General features: G+C 37.3%; 1 protein-coding gene across 5 annotated transcripts in view; it reads left to right on the top strand.

The window, feature by feature from the left end:
* LOC117161820 (omega-amidase NIT2-A-like) overlaps positions 1–10,628 on the top strand; it is a 33,923-nt gene extending 23,295 nt beyond the window's left edge. For 4 of the 5 annotated variants that reach the window (XM_076626184.1, XM_076626181.1, XM_076626183.1 and 1 more), the window contains 4 exons: positions 4,775–4,920; positions 5,047–5,272; positions 5,344–5,568; positions 5,649–10,628. The gene's annotated coding sequence lies outside the window, so the exon portion shown is untranslated. The remainder of the gene's footprint in view (positions 1–4,774; positions 4,921–5,046; positions 5,273–5,343; positions 5,569–5,648) is intronic. The other variant, XM_076626182.1, reaches the window with a different exon arrangement.
* Positions 10,629–22,225: the final 11,597 nt, after the last annotated feature.

Raw genomic sequence — 22,225 nt, 5'->3', positions numbered from 1 at the left:
CATTTGATGTAAGTCTTCTATTGCTGTTTCACGTTCTTTCAACTGTTCATTAAATTCGTTGTTTAGCATATCCACTCGAGAAATTTCGAGTTCTTGAGCATCGTTTCTTCTTTTAGAAATTTGGCTTATTTTCTCTCGCCTGCTGCTACATGTTGCTGTCATTTTATCAACTTCTTTCTTCTTTTTTTCTTCTTTTTTTTTGAACTTAAAATCTTGATTTAAGGTTTGTGTTTCACTATATGATTTATTATTATTAACTAGTTCAACATTATTCTCAGTAGATTTTTTTTCGCGTGATTTTTATACTTATTTAAATAGTTTAACATGAGCAAATGCATCGTACGTCAGATATACCATTTTTTATAAATTGTCGCCTTTACAACTCGAGTTACCTCTGAACGAGTCGCATGATTGATCAATAAGCCATGAGTAATTATGCAAATTCAGTTTTTTTTTCATCTATCTATCTGAATATTATAACAAAGACTTTACATTGACTATTTTATTAAAATTGTAAGTTTTTCATAAACGCTTCAAAATCCACAGTCTATTGATCAACTCCTCTATCCTTTCTCTTTCTCCTCACTAAAATAGATAAATTCCTAATGTAGTTTGTGGATAATATATTTTTTTTTTTTTCTAAAGCAAATCACATTTATCATCGGATATATTTTTTGAAATAATTTCTGTCTGTACATTTTCTTCTTTTCCCTTACTCCTCTTTCTCTTTCTAATGAATTCTTTTTATTCCGTAAAATAGTTTTTGTATATTCAATTTTGTTAAGTGCAATCCTTATTTCTGATAACTTACTTTCATTAGATAATTCTTGTGAATCTTCTACTACATCTTCCATATCATTTTGAGTGCAGCTTCTACCTTCAGTAAATTTAATATCTTGAACCGTATCATTAATTTCAATAGCTCTTTCGGTATCAAGTAAATCGCACTTATTATTTAATATACCTTGTGAATTGACTTCTGTCTCTGCAGTTTCTTCTTTTGTATCTTCTTCGAGTTTTCTTTGTTCTTCTAATCCACCCTTCTCATTTTGTAGGATCTTCCTTGTATCTTCATCTTTTTTAACTTCGACTTTATCCGATCTCCTAGGTCTGCCTCTATGTTTCGCTTCATCAGTTGCTATTATTACACCCGTTACTGCATTATCATTTTCTACAGATTTATACCTATCGCTATCACTAGCTGTGTTCGTTAAAAGAACTTCCCTTCGTTGACGAACTTATCAGTTGTTTCGTTTTCACTATCTGAAATTGATTTTTGTTTAACACCTCTTTTTTCTTCTTTGGCAAATTTATTTTCTACATTTTCCGATGCCTTTTGTTTATTAATTATTTCAGACTTGTCTTCGATTAATTTCGTCTTTAAAGCGCTTCGCAAAATTTTATTTGTGTTTGATTGTCTGGTTTGATTATAAACAATTTCTTCAAATTTTGGCGAAGTAGCAGGCTTTGCAGCAACATTATAACGACTGCTCCGTTTACTACTATCTAACATAGATGGAGATGGATTCTTGTCATCTTTATTCTCTAAAGACTTCTCTTGTGTATTAGCATCTAAATTTCTCGACATAAGATCTGCTGAAGTTTTTGATTCTGTAGTGTCACACGCATTTTTCGCTGTCATCATTTGGTCTTCTTCTATAAGCAAATGTTCATTATTGTAAGCATTATCTCTTGCTTTTTGTATGGATTCTAATGATATATTTTGTTCAACGTTGTCTATTGATTTTGTATCATTTTCAGCAGTTGATTTACTAACTGCTCCTAATTCCTTCGTTTCAATTTGGTTTTCTTTATTTGTATCGCCGTCCGAAATATTTCTCATTGAAATATTATCCTTCTTGTTATGATCTTTTTCTGCTTCTCCCAAACTTTTACTTTTTTTGTCAAACCATTCTTGTAAATTTTGAGTATCTTGTGACGAAGATGGTGACAAATCATTATACAACACTGCAATATCTTCTTTCCTTCGTTTCACAGACTCTTTCTGGTATTCTGTCGAGCTATTGACATCAAACATTAAGTCTGTTTTAATGAAAATATAATCCTGTGAAGCGGTGTCAATTGATACTTTCTTTTCATAAGAATTTTCTACATTAGACTGCAATTCTTTTGAAAATTCTTTCAAAACCATTTCTTCATTTCCTACAGTAACGTCTGTTTTCTCCAAGCTTTTGTTCAAATTATTAGAAACTAAACTACCCTGATAACTCCGACTAGTAGCTGCTTTAATAGTCTCCTTTAACAGTTTTCTTAACTCGATTTCGTCAATTGTTTTTCGTAGCAATTCGATTTTTTATCGAGGCGTTGACCCTCTTCTTTTGCTTGTTGGAAAAGGTCCATGCTTCTTCGCAGTCGCGCGATTTGCTCCCGTAGTTGGTTTGTCATTTTAATACTTTGTTCGTCCCTACCAGTGCATGCTTTACCTTTCCACATCGTTTTAAATGTCGCTAACTCTTTGTCTGAGTCTTGTTCAAAGCTAGATAGTCTGCCTCTATATGTAAAATGAATCCAGCGTTTACCTTGATTTGTTAGCTTCCGTAGATGCTTCCAGTTCCAAAGGCCTTCTGGTTTCGTGGATTAAGAATTCGTCGCCGAGGATGACCGTAGTCCAAGTTAGTCCTTCCCGTAGGTATGGATGTCCTTGTTTTCCAGACGAAGCGATGTTTCACAATCCTGGGGTCTAGCGTCCGTAGATGCTTTATGAATATTTTCTTCCGGTTTCGTTGATAGTTACTTCGTTGTCGCGGATGTTGGCTGGGTGTTTGAAAATTTCTACATTGACTGGAGACATGTCCGATTTGGTTGCATTTGAAACATTTCAGTCGAGTTCTTTGGTTAAGTGGCGTTCGTTCAGCTTGCTGGGAGTTTCTTGGCATTGGTTTAGGTGTTCCTTGGAATCGGTTTTTGGCTCTCTCAATTGGTTGGTTCATTATTCTTATTATTTTTTTGTTGCGTTCGATTTTCCTTATGACTAACTCCGCCTCGAAAGCTGCATCTTGTGCTTCTTCGAGATTCTTTGGTCTTGTAGTCGATGTGCGTATTTCTATTTTGGGTTTTAAATTTAGGACAAAAACTTTGGTCGCTCGTTCAGTTTCAAGATCTATGGCGACTGCTCGACGTACTGGATCGCGAATTTCGTGTTGAAGCGCGTATATCAGTTCGTTGAGGTTGTGTCGGAACCTCTTCACATAACTGTGTACCGATTCGTTAACGTTTTGTCGCGTGCGTTGCAACTTATCACGAGCTCCATTAGATGTAATATTCACGGATACAAATTTTCTGAGGCTTTCAAACAGGTCCTCGTAATTCTCGATTTCGGTGTGGCGGATACTGCGTTCCGCTTCTCCAATGATTCTTTGCGTTAGAATTAGTCGTAATAATATGCGTTTTTCTCGACATTCGGCTCGAGCTTCTCTTACCCGTTTAATAAACCCTTCTACTCCTATATCGTCTTGTCCATTGAGTATAGGGATAAAATCTAGGCAGGTTTTTGCATTGTACGTGGGGTTGTCACAACTTACTGCTCCTTCTTCACTGTCCATATCGTCCGTTTCGTTAGGTTTTACAGGTGGTCGTTTTCTCTGAACATTGCTGGCATTAGATTCGTCCGTGGTAATAAAGGAGCCTAATTCAGTAGTAGCGTCATGTCCTAAATTTATTTTAGAGATATGTTTTCCTAATAGTTCTATCTCTGCTGCACGTTTTTTGTTTTCACTATCGGCTACTCGTTGCGTTTCTTCTATACGTCGCGCAAGAAGTTCGATTTGCTCGAGTATGGCACGAGTCAACTTATCCATAGCTCTGGTTATAGAAGCGATATCAATAGTTCCAATTTTGTCTTTTCGTGATGTGGACATGATTCTAATCGAGCTTATTGATTTTCTCACACGGTAATGTAAAAATGAATCCAGATTTCCAGCTTACCGTAGTAGCTATTGCCGTTGAGGAGTCTCTGGGATGTTTGCTCTCTGGTTGGTTCTAGATTCCGAATCTTATTCGTAGGCTTGCTCTGCGCTGACCGCTCCATTTATTACAGAAAGCATTGTTTAAATGAATATTAATTATGAACCATTATTAAACATGCATTGTTATTACCAACAAACAAGTTTAACAAGACCACAATTTTCAAATTAAATATGTACACATATCTTTAATGCTTTTATATTTGACGCATATATTAGAAAGTAAGTTTGTTTTTAGTTTTTTCTTAATTTATTAAAAAATTGTGTAACTATTAACATTACCTATAACATACGTAAATAGTGTCATATTTAAAATATTACCCATGATTAAAAATTTTCAATGTTATTAAATTCTTTATTGAGGAAGCTAAATTATAATAAAATTATAGAGTTTACAAAGGATTTTAATAATGAAAAAATATTTATTTTATATAACATTTATTAGACATTAGTTAGATATAAAATAAGAATAATATAATCATAATAATCATATATCTAAGATAAAAGTTGATCTCTATGATCATTAACATGGTGTTGCTTTTTCCTCACACCCTCCTGCTACACGCTTCGAAGCAGAACATACAGCGAGTAGATATTACGGAATCAGATCCAACAGCAAACAATACAATATGTATAGAACTCTAACCATGGAAACACCAACACCTTTGGTAGCCGAAGTTATGCACAAGTAACTAACCAATCGCCACCCTTAACACCAACATAGCCAAATCCATCAGTAATACGCTCAAGCAACCACCGTTACGATACTAACTAACGGTAATTACTTCCAGATGTAGCAGTATATGCACCACTGCGAACAGGCAGTACATTGACAGAGATTATAGAAGTAGCATTGGCAACTACTACTTATCAACCAAATAACAGGCAAACAAAAATAATTCCGCAAGACTTTCTTGACAAAATCAGAGGGAAAAAGGTAAGCGAAAGCAAAATGACAAAAACATAGAGCACGTGAAAGCAAAAAAACATCTAAACAAACTTGCAAAGGAAATAGAAAGTAAAATAAAAGATCATAATAATAACGAATTCTCAAAATTCATAGATTCACTTTCTGCGTACGAGAATTCCAACTATTTCCTATGGAAAGCCACGAACAAAATAAAGGAGCCAATTAAACTAATCCCAGCAATCAGATTAACGGACAACACATGAGCCAGAAGCAACGAAGAGCAAGCTGAAGAATTTTCCAACCACCTTTGTTGAAGTTATCTCTTCGAGGAACGCGTGATGAATGTGTAACAGAAATATATTTAAGTATAAGTGTAACTGTAAGTATAAGTATAAATATAAGCATAAGTATAAGTACAGTGTATACTAATCCAGAACCACACTGTGGCAGCGTTACATTACAACAGAGCTTCGAAGCCATGAGTCTATGGGTATTTATATAATTACGAAAACTGGCCCGTCTATATATACCCTGCTGCACCATCTGTGCATGGCATATTCCTAAAAAAGGCTATGAGACTGAGAGGCCCTTCAAATTGATTTAGAGCTAAACAATACTCAATAGCATCGGGGACTAAGAGAACTAAATACTAGAGAAGATGTAGTTTTCCTAGAAGTGAGTATTACTTCAACACCCTCCCTAACACTCGAAATCTTTACAAACGATTACTTTTTAACATCATTGTTATTTTTCAGACCTAATTTTTGTCGTAAATATTGAAATCTTGGTTTCGGTAACGCCTTCGTAAATATATCTGCTTGTTACGTCCGGCGACTCTCTACACAAAGCAGACTCCACGCCACGTGAGTTCTATTAGAAACAGTGACAATGACTGTTTTGTATCGTATCTGGTTATATTATTTATTGTTCTTACTTGGTGCCCGATTTTTGTTAGTTCCTTGCATATATTTTTGGTGTTTGTTCTTGGGTATAGATCTCTAATTACTACTTTGTGGTTCTTTTCTGTTTTGAGCTGGTATGTATGATGTATAGTATGTTTAATACTTGCGCCACTTTTCGAAAGATTTTTGGAGTATTTGTTTGCACTTTGACTTGTTCCAGTTTTAATTCCTTTATACTGTAGTTTTCTCTTCCGACAGTGTTGTTTAATAGTTCAATAAGGGTATCTGTTATTTGAGCATGAATGTAGATCGGTGGTGGTTTAACGATATGTGTTGTCATTTCTTCCTCTGAACTCGTATCTTCGTCTTTTATCAGTGAGCTGAAAGAATTTCGGAGTGGGATGTCCTGTAGCCACTGGTGCATTTCTGTATCGGGAATTTTTATAGCGCTTGTATTTAGGATTATTTTACGCCTTTTGTGAGCTGTTGCTACCTTCCAGTTTTCATCTTGATAGGATAGTTCGTTATTGTACCTATTTTCTTCTTGCTTTTGCAACGTTTCCATTTCTTTTATAGGCTTTCCTGTTCTTTGCTAATTGGTTGTTTTCTGCTTAACGTATTTGTAGCTTCATTTATGAAACATATGTCACCCTTTTTTGTTTGGCGGCGGTATTGGTTGTTGCATTTTGAAACTTTTACCATGTGACAGTGTTCGTTAACGTTTTAACCTCCTAAATTCACTATTTATCGCACTAACACTGGAGCACATTTACTCGCGCCTGTTTACCTCGACTGCTCGGGCAGAATTGTCATTACAATGCAATTATCTATATTGTTACATCGAGGCCTTTCTTCTATTTTGTCCGGCAATTTTCATTTTTAACGTGATGAACATTTTCTTCTACATCATATTTTAAAATTTGTTAACAATCACTGTTTACAAATTGACGGCAAGTACCTGATTTGGGGTTATACGTTCTATATACATCGAACGTAACAATAAGGAACACAGAAAGCAACTGAGATATAACACGATATTGAAATTAGAAATTAATTACACCCTCGTAGCGGTGCCTGCATCAGCTTGGACTAATTCGCAAACGATGGAAGTTGTATATGTTAGAGCGAAAAGAAGCCTCGCGTATTCAATCTCAGAATGTCATGTCCGAAGGAAGTCCATCTCCAACGTAGCTAATCGAACTATGCGTCTAATCGAACTTTTCGGGGTTACTTTCATGTTCGGTATCATTTTGATCAAAAGAACCTCAACAATTCAATTAAAACAACATTTTGTCGATGAAATAAAAGATGTAGAAGCTTCATTTTTTCTATCGAAGAGATCTTAACAAAAGAACGATAACAGGTTGTACCTTAATGCCTCGATGAAAGAAATTTTATATTTTAACGTTTCAACATTTTAATGATGCAATAGTATAATATTTTAATAAGAAGGGAGAAATGGTACGTTCGTGTACGATTTTATACTTTCAATCGGCAAAAATGATGTTGGAAGGGTAGAAAAGCTATTGAAAAACATTTGGATAATTTCTCATCGAAGCATCTGCAAATAGATCTTAATTCGATCTGAGGCGTCTATGTTGTCTGTAATAATTGTAGCTGCTGGCTGTAGATGTCGCTGCTGGGGTACTGCTATATTTTTCTAATTTAGATGCGTGGAAGAAAAATCGGACTACGGGCGCCGGGATTCGAATCCGAGTCCCGAACGTTCGTAACCTAAGGCGCTAACCACTGCGCTACCGTTGTCCGGTATTAGTTAGTGGCGGTATTTGTTGTCGAGTGCCGCGACAGATCTATCGGACGATGGCCCGCGGCCGGTTCGATCGTAACGTCGATTAACATGTATCAACGGCTGGACCCGCTAGTAACATCAAAATACAATTTCTTTTGTCAAGGGGAAACATTGAATTATAGGCTCGCCCTATCAACTCAAAATCAACTTCAAATGACGACTAATTGGACACTTTGAAAAGTTTCATATACATCACGATCACGATAGATATTACGCAGGACGATTAATTCGTTTCTAAGTTTCTCTTTGTACAGAACCATACTTTCGACCGATGGGTCCGCGGTAGAAAACGGTAACAAGGAAGGATGGCCGCAGGAAATCCCTGACTCCTAAAGCCGCGAGCAAGGAGGTTGGAGCGGAGGAAGCGGCGATTGAAGCCATGAACTTAGGTGATTAAGATTAAGGGTGCGCACCCTCCAGAACAATCTGGGACAGTCAAGACCTGCTTTTCCAAACCATTCTGGAGAGCACGGTTGCCCTAGCGGTGGTGGCCGAGCCATACAGAGTCCTGAACGCTCCAGACTGCGCCGGAGATACAGACGGCTGTCACCTGGACATCAGCGCCGGCATCGTCCGCCCACAGGGATCCGCTGGAGCGCGGCAACGGATACGCAGCGGTCGAATGGTCAGGAATGGTGGTAGTGCCGTATATGTGTCGCCCAACAGCGAATGGACAGCGTTCGAGGAGTTCTTGGACGGGGTAGGCGACTGCCATTACGATTACGAGATATAGTATTACGTTATAATACATTACATTATAACGTATTCCGTTAAATTGAATTACGTTATATCATATTACGTTTTGCCGTTCCTTCACATGCTGAGCAGAAGGCGAACGTTACCATGATCGCGGACGGATATTAAGACAGGTAGAGTGGGGATATGGTAAGAATAGAAAGGGAGGCAAGTGGGTCAACACAGCAGTTGCCCGTAACCAGTCGTCGGTAGGAATCGCAACCAGAGAGTTCTGAAGAAGTCGCTGGTCAAGAAAGTAAACGAACTGCGGAACGAAGCGCCGCGTATTAAGTTGGCAGCCTTCACGTAATAGAGTACATTCAGTAATATAGTATTACGTTATATAGTATAACGCTATAACGCATTACGTTATATAGTATAAGTAAAATCCAATGCAACCACAGCTATCAATATTGAAGATTAAATATGTAATTGAACGAATCTCCGCTTCTATTGAGGATATGTAGACAATTCGATGCGCGTTATACTCCACGTTTGATGCCAAATACAACGCACATCATCTGGTTTGCGCTATGTTCACTCTTTTCCTGTCAAATCCGATGCAATTATAATTTTTAATGCTCAAGGCTAAATATTCAATTCTACGAATCTCCGCTGCTATTGGACAAATTTCGACAATTCGATACGCGTTGTACTCCACATTTGCTGCTTTACACAGCGCACATCAGTCGGTTTGCACTATGTCATCTCTTTTGCCTGTCAAATCCGATGCAGTTAGAATTTTTAATGCTCAAGGCTAAATATTGAATTCTACGAATCTCCGCTGCTACTCAGGATACATAGGCAGCTCGATGCGCGTTGTACTCCACATTGGCTGCTTTATACAGCGCACTTCAGTCGGTTTGCACTATGTCATCTCTTTTCCCTGTCTAATCCAATGCAATTAGAATTTGTAATGCTCCAGGCTCAATATTCAATTCAACGAATCTCCGCTGCTATTCGGGATACAGAGGCAGTTCAATTATAAAAGAAGATGGCTGAATATGATAGACACTGTCGAATACTAATCAAATATAATCATTTAGTTAATCTTTAAGATTTAAGTTAAGATACATCTTTGAGGAATCAATAAGTCTTTCGCTAATAGCCTAATAGATCTCTTGATAGATCAAACGAAGAAATACCTAACCGCGATTACAGCCAATTGGTACATATTATTCGATACATAATTAATATTTGTATCACGTACAGCGATGCAAGTGGTATTGAAGAAAATGGCCATTTTATGTTACAACTATAACGAGTAAATTTACTCGTTTAACTTGAGAGGAATTAAAAAGGTACCTGACTTTTAAATAAGCATTAAATAAGAAATTTAAATATCGCAGACGGTGATGTAGGTGTTATTCAAGAAAAGAGAACATTTTATTTTGTAATTAGCACGAGTAAATGAACGAATATCGATAATATAATATAATGATTAATATGAATTTTATCTGGCTGATTATTTAAATACCATAACATATTTCACAGTAACGTCATCGACTGCCGTTAGGCTCTTTTCCCTTTTTGTTCAAACTAATTGATAGTCGAAAACTAGTATCAAGGAGGTGTGAATTTAGTCTTAGTTTGTAGAAACTATTAAAATGATAAAAATGGATACCGTATTAAATCGTCGAAGGCGCCAATTTACGATAAAAATTAAAAATTACGATTAAAATTGTTCAATTTGATTTTGTTATAATGGAAAACCCGTCCTTTGCTATGTCAAGAGATCGTTAACGTTTGATTGACATCTCGACACCTTGTCAAGATATATAAGGAACGCGGAAGTCGCGCGCGAGCTCTTTCGTGCCTGAAATTCCGGACAGTGAACATCCAAGAGGAATTTAAATATAAGGTAAATAAAAAAAAATATCAAATAACAACATTGTAACTAGTAATTTATAACGTCTAAGCCATTAATTTACAATACTTGAGAAATTAATTTACAATATTTAAGCTATTAATTTATAACATTTAAGCCATTAATATATAACATATAAGCAATTAATTTATAACGTCTAAACTATTAATTTATAACATTTGTTGAGATATGTATAATTTCCTGTGTCGGACTGGGTTAAATGTGTAGTAGAGATACTTGTATGTGAATATCAGCGTGTGGATGTATGTGTGTGCGCGGCGTCTCGAAAACAGATGAATGTAAACTGTTCAGTCGGTTAACAGTCGGGTATAGAAGAAAGTGCTGAGACGCGTGCAAGTGTGTATCGATGAATATATAAGAAATCGTCCATGAAATAAATATATTACTATTTTAAAATTAATCCTCAGTATAAATTTAGTGTTCTTATAACATTATTTCGGCTTCAAAGATCCACAATTCTCAACAACATTTGTGCTATTAATTTATAACATTTAAGTTATTAATTTACAACATCTAAGCCATTAATTTACAACATTTGAACTGTTATTTTATATATTTAAGTTATTAATTTATAACATTTAGGCTATTAATTTACAACATCTTAGCCATTAATTTACAATATTTGAACTATTATTTTATACATTTAAGCCATTAATTTATAACATTTAAACTATTAATTTACAACATCTAAGCCAATAATGTACAACATTTAAACTGTTATTTTATACATGTAAACTATTAATTTATAACATTTAAGCTATTTATTTATACCTTCTAAGCCATTAATTTATAACATTTAAGCCATTAATCTAAAACAATTACATCATTAATTCTTAACAATTATACCAATAATTTATAACAACATTTTCCCATTAATTCAATGTAATTATGCTCTTAATTTATAACAGTTGTACCCTTAATCGGAAGTAACTCTACATTCATTGATTTTAATCAATACCATAAATTCGTAGTGAGTGAATTAAAGATTTATTTTGTTTTATTTTATTAACGAAATCTATCAAGTCTTTGAAGTGCTATTTTATTTCCATATAGCATTATATTTTAACTCTGAATACAGTATTCAATTTCCAATTTCACTATTTCGTATAAAATCTGTGGTAACACAGAGTGTCGATGTATGTAACGATATATGGTATAACGTTATAACGTATTACTTTACATGATATAACTTTATAACGTATTACGTTATATGGTATGACGTTATAACGTATTACGTTATATGGGATGACGTTATAACGTATTTCGTTATATGGTATGATGTTATAACGTATTCCGTTATATGGTATGACGTTATAACGTATTACGTTATATGGTATAACGTTATAACGTAATACGTTGTATGCTATGACGTTATAACGTATTACGTTATATGCTATAACTTTATAACGTAATACGTTATATGGTATGACGTTATAACGTATTACGTTATATGGTATGACGTTATAACTTATTACGTTATATGGTATGACGTTACAACTTATTACGTTATATGGTATGACGTTACAACTTATTACGTTATATGGTATGACGTTATAACTTATTACGTTATATGGTATGACGTTATAACGTAATACGTTGTATGCTATGACGTTATAACGTATTACGTTATATGGTATGACGTTATAACTTATTACGTTATATGGTATGACGTTACAACTTATTACGTTATATGGTATGACGTTATAACTTATTACGTTATATGGTATGACGTTATAACTTATTACGTTATATGGTATGACGTTACAACTTATTACGTTATATGGTATGACGTTATAACTTATTACGTTATATGGTATGACGTTATAACTTATTACGTTATATGGGATGTCGTTATAACGTATTACGGTATATGGGATGACGTTATAACGTAATAGGTTATATGGTATAACGCTATAAAGTATTACGTTCTATAGTATAACGTTATACCGTAATACTTTATATAGTATAACGTTATAACGTATTACGTTATATAGTACAACGTTATATGGTATAACATTATAACGTATTACGTTTTATAGTATAAAGTTATAACGTAATACGTCATATGGTATAACGCTATAAAGTATTACGTTCTATAGTATAACGTTACACCGTATTACTTTATATAGTATAACGTTATAACGTATTACGTTATATAGTACAACGTTATATGGTATAACATTATAACGTATTACGTTTTATAGTATAAAGTTATAACGTAATACGTCATATGGTATAACGCTATAAAGTATTACGTTCTATAGTATAACGTTACACCGTATTACTTTATATAGTATAACGTTATAACGTATTACGTTTTATAGTATAAAGTTATAACGTATTACGTTAGGTAGTATAACATTATAACGTATTACGTTATATAGTATAACGTTATAACGTACTACGTTATATATGTCGGAGATGAAAGAACACCGGAGCCTTTGGAATTTTGGATAATCCCGCAACATTGTAACCTAGAATCTACTATAGTTGTAATTGAACAATTGTAGTTATTCAATCCGATTGTAATTGTTCGAGAGTTGTGATAATGAGCTTGGGCTCGAGGCGACAGTCAGTCGCCGAACGTAGCCGCGGGCACGGGATGAACGCTTTGTCTGATTTGATCGAGTTAACTATAGACAATGTCGCGAGAGCCGAGGCGCTGTCGGCTCCATTGATGTGTTACCGGTCCTTCAAATAAATAGTTTCGCCGAAAAGGCCTACGTGACCCTGGCTGCGAGCGTCCGCGGAACACGTGTGCGGTGGGCCTAGCCAAAGACGAATGAATGCTACAACGGCCAGAGAGTCAGTTGAGAAGCATAGTGTGAGTTGAGCGGACACAGAGTGTGCATCGACGTGCGACGATATTATAATCGGTCCTTTTGTTCTTGAATATCGCTTATTTAAACTACACTAAACTCTATTTATATTCCTTTTGTTATTGAATATCGCTTATTACAATACATTAAACGTTGAACCTACCATCATTACTTGTCCATCAGTTACTACATGTATTGTTGGAAATTTAATATTGAAAATTTTTAATTATTAACGCGTACTACTTAACTTACTAACACGTTGCTGATCTTGATTTATGTTTTAATGTGTATTTTTAGTAGGGTTACAATCCACGTCTCCACAATGTATAAAATAAGACAAACATTTGGACTGGGAACTAAGGAATTATTTAGTGAATCAATTAACGAATCATAGATTTCTTTCCTGAGAACATGCTTTAACGGTGAAGGTAATTCAATAAAGACATGAGGTGAAAAAGATGTTTCGATTTTTGGAAATCTAAACGCTTTAAACGATCCACTTTTAAATCAGTAATTTATATAATTGTAAAATACTTAGTTAAAATAGTTTTTGTAAATACAAATTTCTTTTTTAAATGACGCGACGTATTAGAAGATAGAAGATCTATGAATAATGAAATTGTTGTATTCAAGAGATTCAAACGATGAGTTAAATGGGGTTCCTCGGTAAATATAGGCTTATAACTTGTCTTTTATTGTGGTTTATTGGTATTATCGAATGAATATTTAGAAAATGGAGTAACTATTAATCAATTAAGGTATCATCTACTGTAATGTCCAAGCCAATAGCATTCCTTTTGTAATAAATAGCGTTCCTACGGTGACAAAAATGTTTCTATAACATGTCAAATACCTTTTCCATTTCTTCGATGAAATATCATGAATGCTTTCTTCGCTATCATTTCTTACTTCAATTTCAAGTTCGTTTTTTTCGATGAATCTTTATTCACTCGAACAGTTTATAGTGAAATCTTCGACCGAACATTTTACATGAAACTTCGACACGCGAAAGGGGTACCTCACCGGAGGGTCTTCGTTTCCGCATAAATTACATTTCTCTTTTAGAGAAAGTAAATCGAAGATCCGTTATTTTTGAAAGTAATTTTCGTCGAATCCTATATAGCTGTCAAAATAGTAGAGTATGTTAAGGACCATCATATTCTGCTATCTCCATTTTGTAAAGAAATATTCATTTATCAAACACTCGTATTCTATAATCAACAATCAACAGACTTACGACTATATATACATTTTACAATTAAAAACTCAATAAGTTAGATATTGTATAAACAAAATAGATAGAATACCCGGATATATCAACAAACACATGGTTCAATCTTCAAATTCATGCTCAAGAATTCAGCCAATGGCGAGTTTGCAGTTTATCGTCATGGAAAATGATCAGGAATGGGTTTTTCAATTAGCAAAGCAGAAGTTCGAGAAGCAAATTAAAGCGAATGTAACAGCTGTGCCGACGTATTGAGTCACACTAGTGCACCGGCTTGAATTACCACATAACGGGTGGTCATGTAATACAACTCGAAAGTGGCGAACTGGATGACGGAACGACGGACTGAAACGACGGGTGTGTCACGTAAACTTGAGGGTTGGATGATAAAATAAAATAGCTGAGTCGTAACACAACTATCAATTTTGCTTTTATTAAACTTTATTATGAATGCAGCAATCACAATGGAATACACACTGAATTAAAACACATAAATCACAATTCACTCCAACAACTTCATGTAAAACCTACTTACACGGATACGTTAAATACGCGACTGATCCAAGGGTAGAAACCGGTAAAGATATGTTGACTATTCTAAGGATACAGAATAAGTAAGTTTTACTGACGATACTGTGTCTGAGGAAAACTACGGGTGGGTGTGTCTAAGGGCACGGGACACCGCTTCCGATTGGATAATAGGAAGGTTGGTGGACCAGGAAGGGTTTTAGCCGTCCTCGAGAGAAAGTTGCTAACGGAAGATACCAAAATTTTGTACGAGATATCTCTGATTTCTGTGTACTTAAAATTATTCATTTCTCAGCGTTATATCATTTCCACGTTTTTATAGTTTCCAATTCCACGGCTAGTAAGTTTCGATTCCAATATTTGTATGTAGGATGGTGTGACGTTAGCGAAAGACGTGGCTGATTGTTTATAAACGTTGTTAAGATATGTTAATGTTGTCAAGGAGTGTTGTGAGCGTTACCAAGGTTTGTTAAAGGAAAAGTGAGCGTGGTAATGCTGTCAGAGTTGAATTAATCATGGTCGAGAGAAGTTCATCGTGTTGCTGTGACGTAGAAATAGTGTTAAGCGAATTCGTGAAGTGCGATATTATATTCAATTTTGTGAGAGTGTTACAATATTGTGTTTATCATACTGTCTTTTCTGTTAATTTATAATAAACATTCCTACATGTATGTAATATCGTGATATAATATATTTACAAGGAATGGATGATACAGATGTTAATCAGACAGAAAAAGACGATTGTTGTTCAACCTGAACTATTCACACCAAACGTACAGAAAACAGCACAACTAAATAATTAGATAACGACTCGACTTTCACCAAAATGCAATCAACACTCTCTCGGCAACGCCACTCGCAAACTCTCTCCGCTCAACTCACACTCGGCTCCTCCGCTCGCACTCTCTGCTTTTCGACTCGCGCTCTGTTTCTCGACTAACACTCTGTTGTCCTTTTCCTAGGCCCATAGCACACGTATTCCGCAGACGCTCGTAGCCAGGGTCACGTAGGTCTTTTCCACGAAACTATGCACTTGAAAAGACCGATGACACATTGATGGGCCCGACGGCGCCTCGGCTCTCGCGACACTGTTCATAGTTCGCCCGATATCTCTTAGGCTTTTCGTCCACGATACTACATGTATATCCTTTTAATCGCGCTATCTCGTGTTTTCCCAGTTCCCAATTTTTCCATTGCTCTTATTCTTGTTATTATTTCTTCAATCACGAAGGCATTAGTTTGTAATATGAATTCGTCCCGCCTTCTTCGTTTATATGGTAAATATAAAAACAGGACGAATGTATGTTACAATCTAATAATTTCTACCATTTACACATTTTTCAACATTTCAATTTGTATACCGAATACCCAGTTTGGTCGCCAAATAATTACACAGCCATACGATGCAAATCCTCCCGATTCTCCCTCAAATTCTCATTCCCCCCAGTCTTTCTCTGTCCCGAAACTCCTACCTACTTCTACTGTCATCCTTCCAAGGCAAGGGTACTTCAAAGAGATGGTATGCAAGGCCGTGTAGTCCGCTGTAAGTAGACGCAAATATACATGCGTACGCGCAATTGCAATGACAATAACAATCTAGCAAAGAAGAAAGAATAACGCGACAAACGGTTCTTCTCGTCTCGAAGAATGTTACGCCCGGCGACTCTCTGCCTGGCCCAGGTCACACACCGCGGGCCAGACGGACACCAGATGTCTGCTCTTCCGTACGGCGTACCCTCAATAGCCTTAAGCACCCGTCATAAACCCGAGTCACTTGCCTGCTAAGATCCTTCAGACCCAACAAATGTCTTTTCTAAATCAGTTTCCAAAGACTATTGTTTACTACGGCTTGACACGGGAAAGTTAGTTTTCTCACGTACGATGCTTCCTACTAGCAACTTTCTATCGAGGGCGGTTAAGACCCTTCCTAGTCCACCAACCTTCGTTTGTCCAATCCTAGGCAATGTATACTGCCCTCACTTCCTGACCCCAATCGCGGGGAGACGTAATCGCGAGGAGAGACGTCAACGGGAGTCGTAAATTCCCGTTACGATTGTAACAGTCGACACCACGAATTGATCGATCCCCTGATTTCCGTTGAGATAATAGGGGTGATTGAGTTTGTATAACACTGTGATTCACAGAATTATAAATTATATATTTCCAACACTTAGATTACACTGTTGAGCATAGATAAATAGATAATCACTTATCGCACGAAGATAAGATAGATATGTACGTTAGAGCAGGGCTCTTATAATTGGATTTAGTGTATTAGTGGACGTAGCACTATAATATATTTAGTAGAGGAGATGTATGCTCGACAATACCGAGACCCGACAAAAGTTTGCGTGAAGTATGCGACTCTCGCGCTATGTATAGACTGCCGCGTTAGGCGTTAGTTTTAGACTGACTGTCGCTCTTTTTCTAATACGGAATAAAAGTTCGGTGTGGGTGTGCCCCTGTGCCTAAAGAACGCGGATTCGTTGTTCCCACTTTCGTTAGGAAAAGTGAGGGTAACGAACCGCGGTGTCGATTGGTCATGACCTGCACTACTGCTCGAAGGGATGAGTAGGAAGTCTCCTACCATCGTGGTGGATAGATGACCGTGTTCATGAGGAAAACCTAACTTGTTTTATTAGAGGGCTATTCGGTTTTTCCTAATGGGCGCATACCCGCTTTCTCCGTGTTTTAAGTGCGCCTAATAAACCCAAGGACCTCTCTAAAAACCGACTGTGTTTCGAGAATATTTTTAAGCTTTAGAAATTCTTCAAGACAAACGAATTGACGACACATGACGAAACAATACAGGGAAGTGAAAGTTATGGTGGGTCCTTAGGTTTATTGAGGGTCGAAATGACGTTACGCAGGCCGGTTGTTGTCCGGTCGCGCGGGCTGGCGTGCAGATGTTTTAGGCGGCGTAACATATAGTATTACGTTATATTATATTACGTCATATCATATTGCGTAATATTATTTTATGTTATATCATTTTATTACTTATACAATGACATAATATAAGGTAATATATTATAACGTTACACAATATAATGTGATATAATATAACGCAATATAATATATCGTAATACAATATATCGTAATGAAATATATCGTAATATATTATGACGTGTTATGATATAATATAAAGCGATATAATATAGCGTAATACTACATCATTATGTGTTATTACCGTGTAATATATTATTGTATTATTTGCTGATGTCGTTAATGTGGTTTTTACATGTCATAAATTTATAGCTTGAATGTCGTAAATTAGTGTTTTAAATGTTCGAAATCAATAGCTTTAATATCGTAAATTAATGTTTTAAATGTTTTAAATTAATGGCTTAAATATTACAAATTAATAGTTTAAATGTTAGAAATTAATACTTTAAATATTGTTTGCATTCATCCACGGCGACCCGTCGTCACACAGGGGCGACGCAGTGAATTTTCGCATAGTTTTCGTTACACGTAGTTAATCTTTTGTGCACGACGAAATTAGAACAGGATCTAAGGAAGCTTCTACAATTCCTTAGAGTGCGAATTAATCCTCCAGAAGGTTGGTGTTTATGGAAAATCTCTGACTCGTACCGCGATAGCCGCGACACTTGCTACGATAATTATTTACAACTAATTAATTAAAGGGAAATTCCTGTCGAAATCGGTGTTGAAATCTTGCCTCCAGTTCGCTGTGGAGTGCCGAAGGGTACAGACGTGTCTCTAGTGCCCAGTGTAGTCCGAAAACAACACGTGTCGCCCAACCGTCGAAAGTGAACACAGCCAAGTGTTTCCTACCCTTTAGGGAGAAGAAAATTCCACGCACCTAACCCCAACCCGAATACTAGCCTCATAGCCTCACGACTAGTTATTCATTTTGAATTAACTAGCTCGATGATGGTCCAGCAATCGCGACCAGGCTCTCCGGAGCAGACTCGCAACTACCCCGCGCTACCTCCTCCGTGGCAGAAGTGTAGCAGAACTCTCCGCACCAACGACGCTAATATTACAAAGAAACGGAAAATAGAAACATCAAAACCAGACATGAACGACACCCGGAACGAACAATCAACGATACAAATAAACACCCACAACAGGTTCGCAGTATTGCAATCCACTAACGACGCCATGGAAATCGCAGACCCGCCGCCAAACCTACAAGCACAGAGAATCCCCCCTCCCCCACCAATATTTGTGGATGACGTCATCGACATACAAACAATGATCAAGTCCTTAGAGAGAGATATCTCCAAGGAGGACTACAACTTAAAGATAAATGACAATAAAGTAAAAATACTGCCGAGGAACCCAGAAGCTTACAGAAAACTCACCAAGATACTTAAGACCCTGAACGCCAATTTCCACACCTACCAACTCAAACAGGAAAGGCCTTTCCGGGTGGTCCTACGAAACATCCACCACTCAGCAGACATAGACGAACTCAAATACGAACTCTCAAAACTCGGCTACGAAGTCATCAACGTAAGTAATATAAGGCATAGAGTCTCGAAAGACCCGTTATCCTTATTTTTCATAGATATAAAACAAAAGCCTAACAATAAGGAAATCTACAATATCAGTCGCCTAATGAACGCGATAGTAAAATTCGAACCACCGCTTGTGAAAAAAGAAATAGTGCAATGCAAAAGGTGCCAAAGGTACGGTCATACGCAGAAATACTGCAACCATACTTTCCACTGCGTTAAATGTGCAGGCACTCACTCCACTGACCAGTGCGCCAAATCACCGGAAACCCTAGCGAAATGCATCCACTGTCAAGGTGACCATCCTGCCAACTACAAAGGCTGCTCAGCCTATAAAACTCTATACATAAACAGGTACCCTAAATTCAGAGCAAAAGAGGTAACCAACCAAACACCCAGCCCGCCGAAATACACGACTACTCCAATCCCCTCAACCAACCAAACACCCAGTCCTACCAAATTCATCACAACCTCAACCTCCTATGCCCAAGCAGTACAAGGCATTCAAAATAACCTGAATAGCCAAAGGAATCTTTCCCAAAATAGTGTCCCCAACCCACCTAACACAGACAACTTCTCTAGGCTTGAAAAGCTAATAGAGAAACAATCAGAGCAAATAAATAATTTGCTATCGCTACTAACACTCATCATGGATAAATTAATACGCCCTGACGCAAAATAAAACCAAGGCGCATAGCTCTTTGGAACGCCAACGGTCTAGCGCAACACAAACTTGAACTAGAACTTTTCCTAAAACACCAGCAAATCGACGTAATGCTCGTATCGGAAACCCACTTCACCGACAAAAACTACCTGAAAATAAATGGTTACAAATTCTACCATACCCAACACCCCAGCGGAAAGGCCCACGGTGGCACCGGAATAATAATCAAAACAAGTATTAAGCACTACGAACTTCCATCATTCCAGAAAGACTACCTCCAAGCAACAAACGTAGCAATAGAAGACTGTCATGGCACAATCACCTCTTCAGCAGTATACTGCCCTCCCAGACACTCCATCGCCAAAGAAGACTTTGATAACTTCCTGGACAGCCTGGGCAATAGATTCATGGCTGGAGGAGACAATAGCGCCAAACATACCCAATGGGGCAGCAGACCGGTTACAGCAAGAGGCAAAAACCACTTAAACAGCATAATAAACAACAACCTCAACTAACTCACCACATACGAACCCACATACTGGCTCACTGACACCAACAAAATACCCGACCTTCTCGACTTCTTCGTAACTAAAAATATCTCATCAAGACACGTCCAAATGAACTTCTCGGCTGATCTCTCCTCTGATCATTCCCACGTGATAGCAACAGTCAGTTCAACAATCATCGAGAATACACCTAATGGCTCCATTCACAACCAACACACCAACTGGCAGCTCTTTAGAGAAGTCTTTACACACTCAACTTCAGCCTTAACTCCACTAAAAACTAAGGAAGAAATCGAAGCAGCCACGGAATACTTAAACACGAGCATAATAAACGCCATCCGCCTCTCCACACCGACAAAGACGTCTATCAGCAAACAAGAATATCCCCAATACATACTAAAAAAAATAGCAGAAAAACGTAGACTAAGAAGAGTATGGCAGACCCATAGAACGCCGGATGACAAACGCAAACTAAACAACGCAACTAGAAAGCTATCCAAAACCATAAAAAATTATAAAAACGACTGTTTCCAAAAATACCTCGCCAGCTTATCCCCCACAGCCGACTCCAACTACTCACTATGGAAGGCCTCCAGGAAACTCACACGCCCCCCACAAATAATCCCACCAATCCGCCGTCCGCAAGGTGGATGGGCGCGTAGCCCTACAGAAAAAGCCAACCTGTTTGCTAAATACTTGTCTAAAGTATTCAAACCCCATTCCTCCAAAACTGCCGCGGACGTTACTGAATACCTGCACACTCCCTTCCAAATGTTCCCTCCTATTGTACCCTTCACTTCTGCAAAGATTATAGAATCAATCAGTCTTTCGCCTAAATCCCAAGAAAGCAGCAGGGCACGACCTAATAGGCAATAAAGCAATCAAGAAACTTCCCATAAGGGATTGCATTCATCACATCGATTTTTAACGCAATTCTTCGCCTTGAATACTTTCCTAAGGCCTGGAAAATGTCATTGATTACTCTCATCCCTAAAACCGGAAAATCGATATATGAAACTAGCTCCTATCGCCCAATTAGTCTTTTACCTATCCTGTCTAAGCTATTCGAAAAGATGCTAACGAATCGACTCCTTTCACTCCTAGAGGATTTGAAAACACTCCCAGATCATCAATTCGGCTTTCAGAAACAACATTCAACAGTAGAGCAAATCCATCGCACAACCCACATTATCAGCCAAACCATTGAAAAGAAAAAATATTGCTCAGCGGTATTCCTAGACATTCAACAGGCATTCGACAAAGTATGGCATGAAGAGCTACTATACAAGCTTAAAAAGAAACACCTACTACTCACGCCTACTACTCCATCCTAAAATCCTACCTAACCAATAGACAATTCATGGTTAAATGCCTAGACGCCACTTCCGCAACATTCCCAATAGAATCCGGCATACCCCAAGGTAGTGTCCTCGGACCCCTACTGTACTCCATCTACACTGCCGACTTACCTATATCAAACGAGCTAACAATAGCGACATTTGCAGACGACACAGCGCTATTAGCTACCCACGCAGACCCGGTAATAGCCTCATCCACTCTCCAGCGAAGTCTCGACTCCATGGAAAAGTGGTTTCACAAAGGTGGCTTCAAAATTAACGAAAAGAAATCCTCACATGTAACCTTCACGCTCCGAAAACAAACCTGCCCCCAGGTCACCATCAACATTGCAACAGTTCCTAGCAGAGACTCAGTCCGATACCTGGGCATGACCCTGGACAGGAGACTAACGTGGAAGAAACACATCTCA

Source organism: Bombus vancouverensis, chromosome 17 (genome assembly GCF_051014615.1).
Source record: "Bombus vancouverensis nearcticus chromosome 17, iyBomVanc1_principal, whole genome shotgun sequence".
In the NCBI taxonomy this organism is placed as follows: Eukaryota; Metazoa; Arthropoda; class Insecta; order Hymenoptera; family Apidae; genus Bombus; species Bombus vancouverensis.
Note: the sequence above shows the minus strand (reverse complement) of the source record. Positions and strands in the feature narration are given on the sequence as shown.